This window comes from Aotus nancymaae, unplaced genomic scaffold (assembly GCF_030222135.1).
Source record: "Aotus nancymaae isolate 86718 unplaced genomic scaffold, 86718_ANA_hifiasm-v0.15.2.pri h1tg000064l_0, whole genome shotgun sequence".
NCBI classification, from domain to species: domain Eukaryota; kingdom Metazoa; phylum Chordata; class Mammalia; order Primates; family Aotidae; genus Aotus; species Aotus nancymaae.
In genome coordinates this window covers 5,632,341-5,646,349 of record NW_026988478.1, presented here as the reverse complement: position 1 = coordinate 5,646,349, position 14,009 = coordinate 5,632,341, and the positions used below count along the sequence as shown (strand labels likewise).

Here is a 14,009-nt window from a genome sequence, read left to right as displayed (position 1 = left end):
GTCACACTCAGTGGGGGAAGCAGGCCCCAGGTGCCTGAATCGCCGGGGACTGTGCTGCTGGTGAGTGCTGCGTCTGGAGTTCTGACGCCTGAGCCTCACAGGTAGCTGCTTCGTTGTCATTTTGTTCCAGATCAGGACAGAACAATGTGGCCACTGATTGATTTTCTCTTTCTTTCATCCCTCCACAGACTGCGGCCCTCAGTGTCACAACGTGGCCTTGGCTTGTCTGCCACAGTGGGAGCTCAGCCAGCCCTGGGCCAGCACTCCGAGAGGTGGAAGGGGCTCTGCCGACTCTGGGGAGCAGCAGCCTTCAGCTGTTCTGAGCTTGAGGCAAGAGAAGAGAAGCGTCTCTTGCATCTGTACCCCTGGGGGCCTTTTCAGCTTTGCAGTGGTTTGTGGGAAGAGATTCCTCCCAGAGGGGCATAGACTGCCACCAGGACTGACCCTGGCCTCAGGGAGAAGGACACTTGCAAGCCTTGAGATCACCTTTTTGGCAGGTCGTGGACTGGGGCCGGGCAGGCAGGGGCAGGGAGGAGCCCTGGGTGGGCTTCAGGACCTGCGGCACTGCGGGCACAGCCCTTCCTTCCTGGCCCACCCTGCTGGGGCTGGATCACCATCTGTAGATGGTGTCCCAGGCCTGGGAAGCCAGGTCCCAGGTTGAGACCAGAAAGGTGATGAGGAGAGAACCCGGGACAGATTTTATAAGGGGCAGAAATTCTGCAGGGGGCCTCAGTGACATCCACAAGGCCTTATTAGCAAAGGACACCCAGACCTCCAAGGTCTGCAGACCTCTCCCGCAAAGCTGTAAGTCCCAGCCTACCCACTCAGGGCCTTGCCCAGTGCCGTGGCCCGGTGGGGACACAGATGCTCGTGCCTACTCATCGGAGCTGGGCCTGTGGCAGAGTCAAGATTCCAAGTACCCTTGGGGACCTCCCCTCCTCAGAGCCCACCCTGAGAGGCAGCAGTGACCCCCATCGCACACGCCTGCCAGCAGCACTAGGGGCTCCTTCCCAGCAGACCGCGCCAAGACCAGGAGCAGCTGCAAGCTGGAGACAGCAGAGGGACCCCAGGGTGTGCCCTGCAGATGGCACCAGGGCCACATCGTCTCGTGTGGAGGACAGTGGCGGCCCTGCCTTCCTCTTTTGTCTCGGGCCCTGTCTGCTCCCTGAGCTCCAGGATAAGAATGGCCCCGAGAGACCTGCCGAACATCTGTTCATTGCTGTCACCTCCTCAGTCACTGGGGTCCCTCACCAGTACCTCCCTCACATCTGGGCTGTGGGGAGGTTGGCGCCTGTCAGTGACTATCCTAACGCCTCTCATCCACTCCAAGCCACCATTTGAGGGTGCGGAGGTGTTGGTGTCCTGGCAGGGTGCTGGGCAGCGTGTCCACACCTGTGGCTTCTCAGGCATCTGCAGTGTGAACACTGCTTGACTGGCTCAGGATTAGGGCAGCAGTGGGGGCTGCACCACAAACCAGTTACTTAAGCAGCCCTGATTGTCCCCATGCCTTGGTGTGGGTCCTGGAGGCCTCTTCGGGGAGTGGGACCTTTGGGCAGGATTCGCCCACTGATGCACTTCTGTCGTGGGGCGCTGGCTACATGGGGCTCCTTGGACCCTATAGACCCAGCAGACCCCGCCTGAAGACACCTGGCTGTGGTCATAGGGGATGGCTCTGCTGGGGCTGCAGGGAGGGCGCCTGGACTTTATCTTGGTTGAGATAAAGCACACTTTTCACATAGCACACAGGACGTGCCATGGTGCTTTCCCCAAAGTTGTGTTGCTTTTATCAGTTTTCTAACTTAATAAACAGAGTTGAGATGTTTCTTTGCCTGCCTCGTGTGCTGGGCTCAGTCTTGGAGACAGCTGTTGTCTGACTTCAGTCCTGTCCCACCAGCCAAGGCTCAAACCCTGCCTGCTGGCATCTGCCCCTCATGAGCTGGGAAGTGGGGGCCCACCCAGATGAGAGCTACCCCCCAGTTCCTGTGCCTCCTGAAGTTACTTTAGAAGCCATAAAGTTGATTCACGTAGAGAGTCCTGATCCTGTCTACCTTTTTTTTTGAGAGTGATTCTCTCCTAGAAACTGGTGAATACAAGCTGGGAATGTAATTCCATCCATTCGAAAATGTGGAACCCCCAGTTGATGCTCCTTTGTCTGAAAATAACCCAAGTGCAATTCACAGGGGTGAGATGTCTCCAGGAGGCAGCTTTTCGGTTGCAGCGCCAGCTCACACCACCATTTGCGCCTGTTGGTTGCGCTGTGGGCCCTGGTCTACGTGCCCTCCTCCTGCATTTTCATAGTCACCTGAACCTCGAGAGCTCAAGCGTATGCCCACAGGTAAACATCGTGTTCTGTGTTTTGTGGTCTGACCTTCAGGCACCCCTCAGACAGCAGCAGCCCAAGAGGTCATGCTGTGGCATGGCCTGGGTGCAGGATGGCTGTGCTGTGAACTGGAACCCAGAGGTGCCCCGGTACAGTGACTCTCAGTGGTGGCTTCCGTGGTGGTCAGTGGCATGCCAGCCCACAAAATCCAAATGGCGGTTTCACAGTGTAAGAAGTGCTTCAGATGCTAACGTATGGGCGTGAGGTCACATTCCTTAGAAAATGGAATGATCTTGAATGAGTGGGTGTGTCTCAGAGGTGAGTATGGTGCATGCGCATACTCCCACTAGCCCCTCCTGGGCTGCCCTGGCGCTCGCCTGGCACTGTCCGCCTGCAGCAGTGCTGGGGATCACAGGTGAATGCCACCGCTTCCACACAGCCCTGAGCTCGGCCCTCTGGGCACCGGACACCAGGAGTTGGCTCCAGCTAGAGTCCTGTGAGCACAACCTAGACAGCAGCAGAGGTGACGTTCCCTGTCACGCAGTCACAGGGTGAGTGTGAGCCCCTGCCGGACAGTCACAGGACCAGTGTGAGCTGGCCGCGGCCCACGGGGTTCCACATTGCACCCCACCTCCTCCCTGCCCCACCGTCTTCCATGCAAGGCAGTGGTTTCCTGGTCCACCCTGGCAATCCAGCCCTGGCCACCCCATTTGCATTCCAGTTGCACACATAGCTTCTGCATTTTCCCAAGGACTAGAACTCAGTCACTTCCACACCTTACTGCGAGCAGGACTGGGAAGTGTCCTGAGAAGACTCCAGGATTCCAACACCAAGTAAAAGGAGCATGGACATGAAGACGGCAGCCTCTTCCCCTACACGCTGGGTCAGGAGTTGGAACCTGGGCACACCGCCTGCCTCCTGCTTCTCTGGGAGCATGCAGAGCTGCCGTCCGCCGAGAGCCTGGCTCTGTGCTGCCAACATTGGTCAGACCCCCACTGTGTGCTGCCCACTGGCCAGCGCTTTGTGTAATTACCTTCTTTAACCTTGCAGTGACCCCTGGAGGTAGACATTCTCGTCCTCATCTTGCTGATGAGGAAATGGGCCCAGAGGTCACTGTAACTTACCCAAGGTCTCACGCTAGAAGGAGGAAGAGAAGGGGGCAACACAGTTGCAATTGACAGAATGTGGACTCTGGAGCTAGGCCCACCTGGGCTTGGGTTCAAGCTCTCGTCTGTGTACAAGCTTGGTTAAACCACTTGATTCTCTGATAGAGGCTTAATGATGGCAGGGTTAAGAGTTGAGGTCAAGTTCTATAAAGCACTAAACACCATGACCAGTGCCCAGATAGCCCTTTACAGGGGGAGAATGGCCACCTCATTGCAGCGGTGGAAGTGGGATTTGAAACCAAGCCACATGCTATGTTGTGGGGGCTGGGAGGGGTGTTGCTTCCAGTCATTCCCCAGCAGGCCCAGTTCCATGTTCCGTGGCCTCCCAGGGGTCAGACTGAGTCTGGGATGCGGCTTTGGGAAGGGAGAAGGCGCACTCCATCAGTGATGGGGCGAGGTCTCCCTGGAAACCTCGGCCCCAAGATGGCCAGTGCAGCTTTCCTGGGTTGTGCCTGATGCAGGGCCATCTCAGGGGCTTTGGCATCCTGACAACCTGCCTGGGGGCACTATCCAGTTGCCAAGGCCAAGGAGAGGGTAGCCAACTGCCTCCTCCACCCAGCTGCTCAGCCAGGTTTCCCTGCCTTCAAAGGGCCCTTCTTTGCCCAGGAACTGACAAGAATGAGCCCAAAGTCATCCACCCCAAGGGTGTGTGGCAACCACCCCTTGCTCAACACCCAAGGCTGTAAATCACAGTAGGAAAAGAAGCAACCTCTTCAGACGCAGTTGTCTGTAATGAGTGCGGCTTGGAAAGCGCCTCAGTTCTGCATCAATGGGAGGATGTTGTGCAGAGTAAGAAACTTGCGTGCCCCGCCTATCATGTCCCTCCTGGCCCCAGCCCCAATCCCAGCCCCGATGGATCCACCCACCCTCTCTCCTTCAGGAGGTGGGAATGGTCTCTTAAAAGTTGCAGAGGTGATTGGCCCCCAGCTGTTCTCCTGCCCTCAGGCCCCGCCCTACTTGACCTGCAGCTTGCCCTGCCCACAGCACCTGCAGAAGTTCAGGCCCTGCCCAGGGAGCCAGGGTGAGTCGGGTGAATTTTCCAGGATGGGCACAGTATTTTCCTGCATTTTCACTTGCCCTGTTGGGCTTTGGGATGTGGCCCTGCCTCATTAAGGGTCAAGGAAAAGCCTAGAAGAGGCCACAGTCTTCTTAACTTGGGATTTGGGATCAAATGCAGGGGGTCCATGCACTTAGGTGGGGAAAAAATGACATCTTTATTTTATTTTATTTTTTAATATATAGATATTTTATTACACTTTAGGTTCTGGGGTACATGTGCAGATCATGCAGGATTGTTGCATAGGTACATACATGGCAACATGGTTTGCTGCCTCCATCCCCCTGTCACCTATATCTTGCATTTATCCCCATGTTATCCCTCCCCAGCATCCCTGTTCCCCACTGTCCCTCCCCTATACGCCCACAACAGATCCCAGTGTGTGATGCTCCCCTCCCTGTGTCCATGTGTTCTCATTGTTAACACTCGCCTATGAGTGAGAACATGTGGTATTTGATTTTCTGTTCTTGTGTCAGTTTGCTGAGAATGATGGTTTCCAGATTCATCCATGTCCCTACAAAGGACACGAACTCATCATTTTTTATGACTGCATAGTATTCCATGTTGTGTATGTGCCACATTTTCCCTGTCCAGTCTATCGTCGATGGGCATTCGGGTTGGTTCCAGGTCTTTGCTATTGTAAACAGTGCTGCAATGAACACACATGTGCATGTGTCTTTATAATAGAATGATTTATAATCCTTTGGGTATATACCCAGTAATGGGATTGCTGGGTTAAATGGAATTTCTATTTCTAGGTCCTTGAGGAATCGCCACACTGTCTTCCACAATAGTTGAACTAATTTACACTCCCACTAACAGTGTAAAAGTGTTCCTATTTCTCCACATCCTCTCCAGCATCTGTTGTCTTCAGATTTTTTAATGATCACCATTCTAACTGGTGTGAGATGGTATCTCAATGTGGTTTTGATTTGCATTTCTCTAATGACCAGTGATGATGAGCATTTTTTCATATGTTTGTTGGCCTTATAAATGCTTCTTTTGGAAAGTGCCTGTTCATATCCTTCACCCACTTTTGAATGGGTTTGTTTTTTTCTTGTAAATCTGTTTTAGTTCTTTGTAGATTCTGGATATTAGCCCTTTGTCAGATGGGTAGATTGCAAACATTTTTTCCCATTCTGTTAGTTGTCGGTTCACTGTAATGATTGTTTCTTTTGCTGTACAGGAGCTCTGGAGTTTAATTAGATCCCATTTGTCTATTTGGGCTTCTGTTGCCAATGCTTTTGGTGTTTTAGTCATGAAGTCCTTGCCTATGCCTATGTCCTGAATGGTTTTGCCTAGGTTTTCTTCTAGGGTTTTTGTGGTGTTAGGTCTTATGTTTAAGGCTTTAATCCATCTGGAGTTAATTTTAGTGTAAGGTGTCAGGAAGGGGTCCAGTTTCTGTTTTCTACATGTGGCTAGCCAGTTTTCCCAACACCATTTATTGAACAGGAATCTTTTCCCCATTGCTTGTTTTTGTCAGGTTTATCAAAGATCAGATGGTTGTAGATGTGTGGCGTTGCTTTTGAGGCCTCTGCTCTGTTCCATTGGTCTATATCTCTGTTTTGGTACCAGTACCATGCTGTTTTGATTACTGTAGCCTTGTAGTATAGTTTGAAGTCAGGTAGCATGATGCCTCTGGCTTTGTTCTTTTTGCTTAGGATTGTCTTGGCTATGTGGGCTCTCTTTTGGTTCCATATGAAGTTGTTTTTTTTTTTTTTTTGAGTCTCGAGTTTCGCTCTTGTTATCCAGGCTGGAGTGCAATGGCGTGATCTTGGCTCATCACAACTGCTGCCTCCTGGGTTCAAGCAATTCTCCAGCCTCAGCCTCCCGAGTATCTGGGACTACAGGCGCACGCCACCATGCCCAGCTAATTTTTTTTTGTATTTTTAGTAGAGACGGGGTTTCACCATGTTGACCAGGATAGTGTTGATCTCTTGACCTCGTGACCCACCTGCCTTGGCCTCCCAAAGTGCTGGGATTATAGGCGTGAGCCACCGCGTCCGGCCCCATATGAAGTTTAAGGTGGTTTTTTCCAGTTCTGTGAAGAGGGTCATAGGTAGCTGGATGGGAATAGCATTGAATCTATAAATTACTTTGGGCAGTATGGCCATTTTCATGATATTGATTCTTCCTAACCATGAGCATGGGATGTTTTTCCATCTGTTTGTGTCCTCTCTTATTTCCTTAAGCAGTGGTTTGTAATTCTCCTTGAAGAGGTCCTTTACATCCTTTGTTAGTTGTATTCCTAGGTATTTTATTCTCTTTGTAGCAATTGTGAATGGAAGAAGTTCATTCTTGATTTGGCTTTTTTTTTTTCTTTTCTTTTTTTTTTTTTTGAGACAAAGTTTTGCTCTCGTTACCCAGGCTGGAGTGCAATGGTGCGATCTCAGCTCACTGCAACCTCCGCCTCCTGGGTTCAAGCAATTCTTCTGCCTCAGCCTCCTAAGTAGCTGGGACTACAGGTGTGCGCCACCAAGCCCAGCTAATTTTTTTGTGTTTTTAGTAGAGACGGGGTTTCACCATGTTGACCAGTGTGGTCTCGATCTCTTGACCTCGTGATCCACCCTCCTTGGCCTCCCAAAGTGCTGGGATTATAGGTGTGAGCCACTGCACCTGGCCCGGATTTGGCTTTCTTTAAGTCTGTTATTGGTGTATAGGAATGCTTGTGATTTCTGCACATTGATTTTGTATCCTGAGACTGCTGAAGTTGCTTATCAGTTTCAGGAGATTCTGGGCTGAGACGATGGGGTCTTCTAAATATACAATCATGTCGTCTGCAAATAGAGACAATTTGACTTCCTCCTTTCCTAACTGAATACTTTATTTCTTTTTCTTGCCTGATTGCTCTGGCTAGAACTTCCAATACTATATTGAATAGTAGTGGTGAGAGAGGGCATCCTTGTCTAGTGCCAGATTTCAAAAGGAATGCTTCCAATTTTTTGCCCATTCAGTATGATATTGGCTGTAGGTTTGTCATAAACAGCTTTTATTATTTTGAGATACGTTCCGTCGATACCTAGTTTATTGAGAGTTTTTAGCATAAAGGGCTGTTGAATTTTGTCGAAGGCCTTCTCTGCATCTATTGAGATAATCATGTGGTTTTTGTCTTTGGTTCTGTTTATGTGGTGAATTATGTTTACAGACTTGGGTATGTTGAACCAGCTTTGCATCCCTGGGATGAAACCTACTTGATTGTGATGGATAAGCTTTTTGATGTGCTGTTGCAATCGATTTGCTAGTATTTTATTGAAGATTTTTGCATCTATGTTCATCATGGATATTGGCCTGAAGTTTTCTTGTTTTGTTGAGTCTTCCGGGTTTTGGTATCAGGATGATGTTGGTCTCATAAAATGATTTGGGAAGGATTCCCTCTTTTTGGATTGTTTGGAATAGTTTGAGAAGGAGTGGTAGCAGCTCCTCTTTGTGTGTCTGGTAGAATTCAGCTGAGAACCCATCTGGACCTGGGCTTTTTTTGGTTGGTAGGCTATTGCTGCCTCAACTTCAGCCCTTGTTATTAGTCTATTCAAGGTTTCAGCTTCTTCCTGGTTTAGGCTTGGGAGGTTGCAAGTGTCCAGGAATTTTTCTATTTCTTCCAGGTTTACTGGTTTATGTGCATAGAGTTGTTTGTAGTAATCTCTGATGGTGGTTTGTATTTCTGTGGAATCTGTGGTGATATCCCCTTTATTGTTTTTTATTGCATCTATTTGATTCTTCTCTTTTTTTTAATTAATCTGGCTAGCAGTCTGTCTGTTTTGTTGATCTGACCAGCTTCTGGATTTATTGATTTTTTGAAGGGTTTTTTGTGTCTCTGTCTCCTTCAGTTCTGCTCTGGTCTTAGTTATTTCTTGTCTTCTGCTAGCTTTTGAGTTTTTTTAATCTTGCTCCTCTAGCTCTTTCAATTTTGATGATAGGGTGTCGATTTTAGATCTTTCCTTGCTTCTCATGTGGGCATTTATTGCTGTATATTTTCCTCTAGACACTGCTTTAAATGTGTCCCAGAAATTCTGGTACGTTGTGTCTTCGTTCTTGTTGGTTTCAGAGAACATCTTTATTTCTGCCTTAATTTCATTGTTTATCCAGTTAACATTCAAGAGCCAGTTGTTCAGTTTCCATGAAGTTGTGCAGTTCTGAGATAGTTTCTTAATCCCAAATTCTAATTTGATTGCACTGTGGTCTGAGAGACTGTTTGTTATGATTTCTGTTCTTTTGCATTTATTTCCAATTATGTGGTCAATTTCAGAGTAGATGTGATGTGGTGCTGAGACAAATGTATATTCTGTGGATTTGGGGTGGAGAGTTCTGTAGATATCTATTAGGTTTGCTTGGTTCAGATCTGAGTTCAAGTCCTGGATATCCTTGTTAATTTTCTGTCTCATTGATCTGTCTAATATTGACAGTGGAGTGTTAAAGACTCCCACTATTATTATGTGAGAGTCTAAGTCTCTTTGTAGGTCGTTAAGAACTTGCTTTATGTATCTGGGTGCTCCTGTATTGGGTGCATATATATTTAGGATCATTAGCTCTTCTTGTTGCATTGATCCCTTTACCATTATGTAATGTCCTTCTTTGTCTCTTTTGATCTTTGTTAGTTTAAAGTCTATTTTATCAGAGACTAGGATTGCAACTCCTGGTTTTTTTTGCTCTCCATTTGCTTGGTAAATCTTCCTCCATCCCTTTGAGCCTATGTGTGTCCTTGCACGTGAGGTATGTTTCCTGGATACAGCACACCGATGGGTTTGCCTTTTCATCCAATTTGCCAGTCTGTGTCTTTTGATTGGAGCATTTAGCCCATTTACATTTAAGGTTAATATTGTTATGTGTGAATTTGATCCTGCCATTTTGATGCCAGCTGGTTGTTTTACCCATTAGTTGACCCAGTTTCTTCATTGTGTCAATGCTGTTTACCATTTGGTACGTTTTTGGAGTGGCTGGTACTGGTTGTTCCTTTCTGTGTTTAGGGCTTCTTTCAGGAGCTCTTATAAGGCAGACCTGGTGGTGATGAAATCTCTCAGCAATTGCTTGTTCCTAAAGGATTTTATTTCTCCTTCACTTATGAAGCTTTGTTTGGCTGGATATGAAATTCTCTGTTGGAAATTCTTTTCTTTAAGGATGTTGAATATTGGCCCTCACTCTCTTCTGGCTTGTAGGGTTTGTGCTGAGAGATCCACTGTGAGTCTGATGGGCTTCCCTTTGTGGGTAACCCAACCTTTCTCTCTCGCTGCCCTTAGCATTTTTTCCTTCATTTCAACCCTGGTGAATCTGACGATTATGTGCCTCGGGGTTGCTCTTCTTGAGGAATATCTTTGTGGTGGTCTCTGTATTTCCTGGACTTGAATGTTGGCCTGCCTTGCTAGGTTGGGGAAGTTCTCCTGGGTAATATCCTGAAGAGTGTTTTCCAGCTTGGATTCATTCTCTCCATCACATTCAGGTACACCTATCAAATGTACATTAGGTCTTTTCACATCATCCCATATTTCTTGGAGGATTTGTGCATTTCTTTTTACTCTTTTTTCTCTGATCTTGGCTTCTCATTTTATTTCATTGAGTTGATCTTCAATCTCTGATATCCTTTCTTCTGCTTGATCAATTCAGCTATTGAAACTTGTGCATGCTTCGTGAAGTTCTTGTGTTGTGTTTTTCAGCTCCATCAAGTCGTTTATATTCTTCTCTAAGCTGTTTATTCTTGTTAGCATTTCGTCAAACCTTTTTTCAAGGTTCTTAGTGTCTTTGCATTGGGTTAGAACATGATCTTTTAGCTCAGAGAAGTTTGTTATTACCCACCTTCTGAAACCTGTTTCTGTCAGTTCATCACACTCATTCTCCATCCAGGTTTGTTCCCTTGCTGTTGAGTTGTGATCCCTTGGAGGAGGAGAGGTGTTCTGGTTTTGGGTGTTTTCTTCCTTTGTGCGCTGGTTTCTTCCCATCTTTGTGGATTTTTCTGCCTGTGGTCTTTGTAGTTGGTGACTTTCAGATGGTGTCTCTGAGTGGACGCCCCTTTTGTTGATGATGAAGTTATTTCTTTCTGTTTTTTAGTTTTCCTTCTAACAGTCAGGCCCCTCTGCTGTAGGACTGCTGGAGGTCTACTCCAGACCCTGCTTGCCTGGGGATCACCTGCAGCAGCTGCAGAACAGTAAGGGTTGCTGCCAGTTACTTCTGTTATTTTAGTCCCAGAAGGATACCCACCAGATGTCAGCCTGAGCTCTCCTGTATGAGGTGCCTCTTTGGATATACGGGGGTCAGACTGCTTGAGGAGTCGGTCTGACCTTTATAGGAGCTCAAGTGCTGAGCTGTGAGCTCCGCTGGTCTGTGCAGAGCTGCTGGCCAGGAACGTTTAAGTCTGCTGCAGTGGAACTCATAACCACCTTTTTTCCCAGGTGCTCTGTCCTGGGAAGGTGGGGCTTTATTTATAAGTTCCTGATGTCCTGCTGCCTTTTTTCAGGGATGCCCTGCCCAACAAGGCGGTAGCCTAGTCACAGTCTGCCAACAGAGGTGTTGCTGAGCTGTGGTGGGCTCTGCCCAGCTGCTGTGTGAACTTCCTTGTGGTTTTGTTTGTAGAGGTATAGTTAGAACTGCCTCGGTAATGGCGGCGGCCTGCCTTGGTAATGTCAGACTGCCTCGGTAATGGTGGACTGCCTCGGTAATGTCAGACTGCCTCGGTAATGGTGGCGGCCTGCCTTGGTAATGTCAGACTGCCTCGGTAATGGTGGACTGCCTTGGTAATGTCAGACTGCCTCGGTAATGGTGGACTGCCTTGGTAATGTCGGACTGCCTCGGTAATGGTGGCCTGCCTTGGTAATGTCAGACTGCCTCGGTAATGGTGGACTGCCTCGGTAATGGCGGAGGCCTGCCTTGGTAATGTCAGACTGCCTCGGTAATGGTGGACTGCCTTGGTAATGTCAGACTGCCTCGGTAATGGCGGCGGCCTGCCTCGGTAATGTCAGACTGCCTCGGTAATGGCGGCCTGCCTCGGTAATGTCGGACTGCCTCGGTAATGGCGGCCTGCCTCGGTAATGGCGGCCTGCCTCGGTAATGGCGGCCTGCCTCGGTAATGTCGGACTGCCTCGGTAATGGCGGCCTGCCTCGGTAATGTCGGACTGCCTCGGTAATGGCGGCCTGCCTCGGTAATGTCGGACTGCCTCGGTAATGGCGGCCTGCCTCGGTAATGTCGGACTGCCTCGGTAATGGCGGCCTGCCTCGGTAATGTCGGACTGCCTCGGTAATGGCGGCCTGCCTCGGTAATGTCGGACTGCCTCGGTAATGGCGGCGGCCTGCCTCGGTAATGTCGGACTGCCTCGGTAATGGCGGCGGCCTGCCTCGGTAATGTCGGCCTGCCTCGGTAATGTCAGACTGCCTCGGTAATGGCGGCCTGCCTCGGTAATGGCGGCCTGCCTCGGTAATGTCAGACTGCCTCGGTAATGGCGGCCTGCCTCGGTAATGTCAGACTGCCTCGGTAATGGCGGCCTGCCTCGGTAATGTCAGACTGCCTCGGTAATGGCGGCCTGCCTCGGTAATGTCAGACTGCCTCGGTAATGGCGGCCTGCCTCGGTAATGTCAGACTGCCTCGGTAATGGCGGCCTGCCTCGGTAATGTCAGACTGCCTCGGTAATGGCGGCCTGCCTCGGTAATGTCAGACTGCCTCGGTAATGGCGGCCTGCCTTGACACCTTTATTTTCACTAACCTCTGACTGATGTTTAGCATTTTCTTCACCTACGGATGTAGGCGACACCCCCACTGGTATCATCTGTCCCAGTAACTTTGTCTCTCTGGATATTTTCACGTAACATTATAGTTGTAGATATTTTGAAATAATTACACTCATTTATTATCTCCAAATTACAGTTTTAGAGCAGCCAAGAATTGTCGTTAATGTATTAATAAAGGAGGACAGATTACTGCTATTAATGTCATAAAGTTGGTTTTTAAAAATATTTGATAGGTGTTATGGCTTGAAATTTAATCCCCCAAAAATATTCAAATCATAAATCCCAGTAGCTCAGAAAGTGACCTTACTTGGAAATAGGGGCTTTGCAAATGTAATTCATAAAGATGAGGTCATCCTAGAGTAGGGAGCCCCTAAATCAACATGACTGACTGGTGTTTGTATATGAAGGGGAAATGTGGACGCAGGCGTGCAGGGAGAATCCCACGTGGAACCTGAGTTCTGCTGCCATGAGCTGAGGAACTCTCAGAAGCAAGAGAGAGAGGCCGGAACAGATCCTTCCCTGGTGCCTTTGGAGGAACCATGGTCCTGCCAGCACCGCGATCCAGCCCCCAGGTGTGTGAGAGAATGCATTTCTGTTTAACCCGCTCAGCTGTGGTCCTTTATTACAGCAGCCTAGTGAATTCATTACAGTAGGTTTCCTTTGCGAACCCCTGTGTTACATTTTCTGCATCCAAAGCCACCTGCTGAGCAGTGCACAGGTCACCAGCTGACCAGAGGTGTCGTTAGAAGGCCCTGTTTCCAAGTGAGCCGGAGGGCAGGGTCTGCAGAGGACTTGAGGGGCTGCCCAGACCAGGTGTTGTGGATCTTGGCTCGGTGGAAGGGAAGCCAGCGGCTGCAGGCTGGCCTGGAGCAAAGCTATCCCTTCCCTTCCTGGGGTGTGGATCCAAGAAGGGGCAGGTGCATGTAGCCATGAGAAGAGCTCCATGCTGGGGACGCAGAGTAGAGTTGAGGTCTCCCTGGGAGGCCCATGGCACGGCCTCACTGGTGGGGAGCTTGGTCTTCTCCCCTGACCTGTGGCACACACTCCAGGGATACCAGTCAGACTGGTCTGTGTGCTCTGATGCCAGCACACTGCTTTGGTCCAGGTCTTAGGGGCCAAGAGGAGCAGGGCCTGGGGCTCAGGACAATCAGCCACCTTGAGCTGTCGTGAGGTCAGCTGTTCCTGAGGCGGCCTCTCACTGGGCCGCACCTGGCTTTGCCCCCATATTCGGCCACCCCCATGGGGGCCAATTCCGGCCCTTTGGGGGTGTGCTGGTGGTGATAAGCCATATCGCCGGGAACATCTTTATACCTGTCAGTTTTTCTTCTTGCGTCAGTGCTGTATTAGACCTCAAAGTAGGTGATGAGGTCGAAGTGCAATGCAGCTGATTAGGAAAGACAGCGGGCTTTGGGATCAGAGTTCACGGTCTTCACTGGAGGAGACGCTGGCTTTGCAGCCCGGCTCAGCCCCGGGTTCCATCTGTCGTTGCCTGTGGCCAGCCGCCTGGCCTTGGGCAACATGTTCTGGGTGTGTGCAGCCACCTGCATATTTTTTGCTTCCCCTTAAAAATGAACTGGGCTGGGAAGAGATCCGGGAGTCAGGAGGACGCTGTGAGCTTGTGTCCCCCTGTCCTGCATGCTCTCAGCCTCAGGCTCGTGGGGCGAGATCAGGGCATCCTTAGGATGCAGACCTTGGGCCCTCGAGCTGGCAGGGAGCTGGGTGTCACCTGGAACCCTGCCAAAGGCTGCTGCCCCTGTAG

The 14,009-nt window shown here is 49.6% G+C and overlaps 1 protein-coding gene across 2 annotated transcripts in view; it reads left to right on the top strand.

The window, feature by feature from the left end:
* The window catches only part of KLHL25 (kelch like family member 25), a 35,744-nt gene extending 33,785 nt beyond the window's left edge, over window positions 1-1,959 (top strand). For both annotated transcript variants that reach the window (XM_064366105.1, XM_012448901.2), the window contains exon 3: window positions 189-1,959. The gene's annotated coding sequence lies outside the window, so the exon portion shown is untranslated. The remainder of the gene's footprint in view (window positions 1-188) is intronic.
* Window positions 1,960-14,009: the final 12,050 nt, after the last annotated feature.